The following is a 5,406-nucleotide window of genomic DNA, read 5'->3' on the forward strand; positions in this document are numbered from 1 at the left end:
CGGTGGTGCCCGCCGGAGCTGCCGCCGCCGKGGCCCGGCTCGCCCGTCGCTACCGGAGAGGATCGGGAACAACTTTTGGTTTTTTTGGGGTTTTTTTTCCCCATCCAATTTTTAAWTTTTTTTTATGGCTTTTTGGGTCGCCTGACTCGTAAGTGGAAATAAAATATCCACGGGTGCCTCCAGGAGGAAAGCTGAGACACTTCCAGCGGGAGCCGACCGGGAGCTGCCGCCTTTGCTGCGACCCTTTTCTGCCCCTTTTCGCCTGGAAAAAAAAAAAGGGTTTTTCTCCTCCTTGCCGGGCAGGAAAGCGCCCGATCCCACCGYGACACCGGAGCGGGTGGTGGCAGAGCAGGACCCCGCCATGGACCCCGCGCCGGTGTGGATCCCGCCGGTCACAAAGGAGAGGGAAGAAGGACCCACCCAGCGATGGTTTATTTAACACCCGTCTCCCTGRCTGCCTCCGCCGGGTCAGGAGGCTCTGCCGGGGAAAATCCCCTCTGGAAAAAGCTCCGCTGCGGAGGGAGCATCCCTGTGGCAYGTTCTGGACCGTCGGCGCTGGGAATACGATTCACCGGGGAACGAGGCACCGCGRTCCCCGAGAGCTCCTGGGCAGCACGGCCGGGCATCCACCGGGGCGGCCGCCGGCTCCAGCCGGGAACGAACGGGATGTGCCGCCTCTCCGGCTCGGTCCCCGACAGAAACGAGGTGTCGCCGGTGCCAGCAGCTCAGCCCCAGCATCCCAATCCTGCTCCGGGGAGAGCCGTCACATCGTGGAGATTTAATGGCTGGAGAGGCAGGGCCTGGACGCAGCGAGCCGGCGGCGGCACGGCACGGCACGGCACAGCACGGCACAGCTCGCTGCAGGGCACGGCTGCAGCCGGGCTCGGCTCCGGCCCTGCGGGCTATTTCCGAGGAGAGGCGGTGGCAAAGTTTTCCAGCCGTGCTTGGTGTTTGCCGGGAGGGGGGATGAATTGGTTGGCATCGGGCAGCGGTGGTTTGCCCGGCTCTGGTTGTCGGGATCTCCCCAGGGAGAATTTTGATACGTATTTATGTGTGTGTGTGTACATAGATATATATTTTTATATAAATAGATTGATAGATAGATTTACATGTGTATGCTTCAGCTCAGGATGCTCTGGTCCAGAGCCTGCAGGCAGCTTGCCCGGTGGTCAGTGAGCTTTCAAGGAGGGCAGAGTGGCCGTGAGGCTCTGCAGGAGTGGGGACAGAGCCACGTGGCCCCTCTCTCATAAAGTCCAGCGTCGTTCTGGGGATAATTTAGTAGGATTTTGCAGTTTTACACCTTCTTATGCCCCTATATGCCGGGCACATGCCGCTGGTCAGTGGCCACACACGTGGACATTGCTCTGGTGGGACCCCAGCCCACCAATCCCTCACACCCGGGCTGTGCTGTTGGGGGATGAGGTGGGAAATGTCCCCGGCACGGGGCACCCGGTGTCCTGCGAGGGATTTTTCTTATTAAGGATCCATAAAACTTTGAGGAGTGGACTGGAGGTGCCGGGGAGCAGCAGTGTGAGCCGGGTGCGGTCAGGTCCGGCCACCTCGAAGCCGTGGTGGAAGGAACAGGCAGCTCTCGCTTCTGTACCTTCTGCTGACCTTGTGTGTAGAGCAGGGGAAGAGAAAGCTGTTCCCTGGCTGAGGGAGCATGGCTTGTGTTCAGGAACAGCTTTTTGGTACCGGCAGGGCACGTTCTCGGTGCTGGAGCGGCACCGGCTGCGAGCTGGGCCACAATTTCAGCCAATTGTGTTGTTAAAAATTGGAATATCTCGGTGTGAATAGCAGGGAAACCCCTGGCAGGAGGACATGGGTGGCTGCTGCCAGGCCATACCCCGAGGACAGAGTYCTCAGGGAGGCCATGTCACCTCAGCTCTTTAGCCCCTCTGCTTGTCTGTCTTATTTGAACCTGAAATTCGTCCATCTCTGAGCAGGCTGCCCCTTCTCTCCCGGGGCTGGTTTTTAATCGCAGGCTGCTGTCCTGCCCGGGGAAGGGCTCCGGGGCCGAGGGGGTGTCCCACGACCCCGCGGGGGTGTCTGTGCCCAGCTGTGTGCCCCGTGCCCGCCGCCGTCCCCGAGCTGTCCCCTCTCTCTCCGCCGTGCGTGCGGCATTAGTGCTGGCCGTTTGCATCGCTGCCGGGCGGCCGAGTTAATTTTCGCCTGGAGCGGGTTTCCTGCGTGCCCTCAACTTGTGTGGGAAAACCTGCGGTGGAGCCGGGCAGCCCCGCTCCCTCTCCGGYGTGATCCTGCGGCACAGGGAGCGGTGGGCTCGGGAAGCCAGCCCAGCCCTGTCCCCACCGCTATCGGGGTGCCACRGGCAGGGATGTGGGGTCATGAGCGTGGGGGGTGATGGCAGAATGGCAGAAGCCTCCTGTCCTTGTGGGGACAGCGGGATGTGTGTGGGTAAGGTCCTTCGCTGTGTGTCCCCCCGGGATGGAGGGAGTGCGTGTGTGACCCCCCCAAGGCTGGGGATGCTGCAGCTGGCGGGGTGGGCCGGGGGCTGCACCTGCCGGGACCCCTCTCCCGGCCCCCAGCCGGCATCTGTGCCGCCGCATGTCCGTCTGCAGCAGGCGCATGCATGCAAAAAAAAAAAAAAAAATAAGACGTTTCTTCTCTTTCTCTTCTGCCTGCGCATTCCTCAAAAAGCTAATATTCATGAAAGGTAATTCAATCAAACCACGATGCCTATCAGCTAATGCAGCAAAGCTGGCGCAGGGGTGAGAATGGGAGCCAGGAACACAAAAGCCCTGTTTTATTACCTCCTGCTTGCCTGAGAATTGCTTTTCTCCCTCGAGTGAGCCGGCTAAAGCTGGCTTTATTATGTTAACCTATTTGCGTGTYAAGAGCTATTGTGCCTCTCTTTATCTGTGTTTGTATTTGCTCGATGCAGGGAATAAAAGGACGAGGCGAAAATGGATGGCTGGTCAGTGCTCCGCACTCTGGGGGCACTGATTGGTTGCTAAGTGATTTGCATCCCCGGTAATCGCTTTTATCTCGGAAGGATGTCGTGTATAATTATAAGCCTACTGACATCTTTTGAAATCTGCCTAATGGGTGTTTTTAATTTACATGGGAAGCAGGGGCTATTTGTGTTGCTCTGAWTACAGGTTGGGCGAGTGTATGGGTTAAAATAGAGATATTTCCACAGATGCGGGGCACGAGGCTGGGATTTTTGGGATGGGTGCAAGAGCAGAAGTCGCCGTGTGTGAGTTTGGGGTTTGTTCCCTCAGCCTGGTGCGCAGACCGGCGTGGTGCTGGTCCGTGGGCTGGTTTTGTAGTTATCCCGTGAAATACAGCACGAGTGGTGCTGCCAGACCCCCAGGTGTGTCTGGGGACCCCCAGGACCCCCCTCTGCAGCCTGGGATGGAGCACGGGATGGGCTGTGCCACCGAGCCCCTGCTCTGGCCATCAGCGTGGGGCTGTGGTGCTGCTTGGGGTGGCACAGGGAGCTGGCTGTGCTGGTGAGGGCATGGGATGAGGTTTCTGCTTTCTGCCCCATGCAGGGAGTGCTGGGGGCTTTGCTGGGGTACCTGTGGAACCGTGGAAGGCACAGCTGATGGGTTCACACAGCCTCGGCACATAAAGCTCCCGAGCACCTGCCCCAGCCCTGGGCACCTGCATCCAGCGGGATGCCAGCTGGAGCCACTGAGGCAGGGTTTAGGGTGAGCTGCCRGTGTTGGGGRCACTGGCAGGGCTGTGGGTGCCCGTTCTGGGCAGGCAGCAGGGTGTGGGTGCTCCGAGGCTGGGATTAGGGTGCTCTGGGACGATCTGAGGAGCCGCGGTGTGAGAAGCATCCTGGCAGGAATGTCGGGCCAGCTGTGCCAGTGGTGCGCTCATTTTCCACTTCCTGTCTGTGCTGTTGGAAGGGCAGAGCTCTGAGGGGCAGGCAGCGGTGAAGTGAAGGGTCCTCCTCCTCCAGGAAAGGCCAGGCCTGAGCCACAGGCACGTCCTGGCTCCCTCAGGCCGTGCACAAGGTGACCCCATCAATCTGCAGGGCTGAGGTGGCTCGGTGGCACACGGTGCCGGGAGCAGGATGGGGTGCAGGGAAATGTGGGGCACGGGAAAAGCTGATAGAGGAGAGAGAGTGCTGGACCCCACACCTTAGAACCTGGGGTGCTGTGCCCCCCTGCACAGGCAGCCCCATCCCATTCCCATCCCATTCCATCCCATCCCAGCCCGTCCCGCTGGCGAGCGAGCAGCGCGGGCGCCGCTATTTATGGCTGGCTGTAAACAAACTCCCAATGAAAGAAAGTTAATGACCTGAGACTGACAGGAGCCTGCTGGGAGTTTTTATAGCCCCTGGGACTCCTTTTGCTAAAGAGAGAATACATCAGCGTTTTAACCCAAAACGGCGAGAGCCGCGCGCCGCGGGGGCGGGGGGACGGCCCCGGTGTGGGGAGGGAGGGGTTTTGGAGGGGCTGGTGCTGGGTGGGGAGGGGGCTTTGGTGGCGAGACCTTGGCTCTGTGTGTCCCTGCGTGGGACTGGGGTGCATAGCCCCCCTTTTAGGATGCACATCCCGGCGTTAGGGGCTCTCCAAGGCTTTGCCATCTGCCCCTTGTAGGTCATCTCCCCGCGCTCCAGGCGAGAGCGGGGGCTGGCTTAGCGTGGCTGGTAACCACACACTAATAAAGCCTTAATACCCTGCAGCGGGGAGATTTCGCTGTCAGAGATAAATATTCATATTGCTTTCCAATTCAGCCTTGGCTGCACGACAAGGGCGCCGTGGGGGGAGACGGCGAGGCTGCGGTGTGGGGTGCTCTGAGCCCTGCTGGCTGCCCTGCCTGCCCCACGCCTTTAATACCGTGCCCTGGCTAATTGTGGGGTGTGAATATCCTCCCCGGGGCTCTGGGGGGACAGGATGGTGAGTGTGGCACCGCTCCCCACCCGCTCCTTCGCCGCCACCTCGCACGCGCAGCCTCCATCTGCACGCGACGCTTGATTTACCGAGGAGAGCTGGCAGTTAAACCTGACAAATTGAAGGCAGTTTTAAGTGGTTCAGGTTAATTAATAGTCAGGGAAGTATCAATTTTTTTTTTTAAGGGATGCTCTTGGCTGGCGGGGAGAACCGGAGTTTGACTTTGCCTTTGGAAAGTAAAAAAAACATCTGTGTGGGTGTCCATGGGCAGGGAGGTGGAGGTGAGTAGGGGGATGGAGATGGGCAGGGAAATGGAACTGGGAAGGGAGATGGAGCCAGGCAGGGAGATGGAGCCAGGCAGGATGCTGAGCTCGGTGCCATTTCTCCATTTTTTGCCCCACAGCCTYAYGTTGCTGCTGATATYTCTGACCCCAGRTTGCTGGTACTGAGGGAGGTGCTGKKACAGGGAGGGACAGAGCCATCCTGTGTGACCCAAGCTCTGCTGCTCATCTCTGTGTCCTTATGGCTCTGGGTGTCC

This window comes from Malurus melanocephalus, unplaced genomic scaffold (genome assembly GCF_030028575.1).
Source record: "Malurus melanocephalus ecotype Western Australia unplaced genomic scaffold, MMel_1.1 scaffold_340, whole genome shotgun sequence".
Classification (NCBI taxonomy): Eukaryota; Metazoa; Chordata; class Aves; order Passeriformes; family Maluridae; genus Malurus; species Malurus melanocephalus.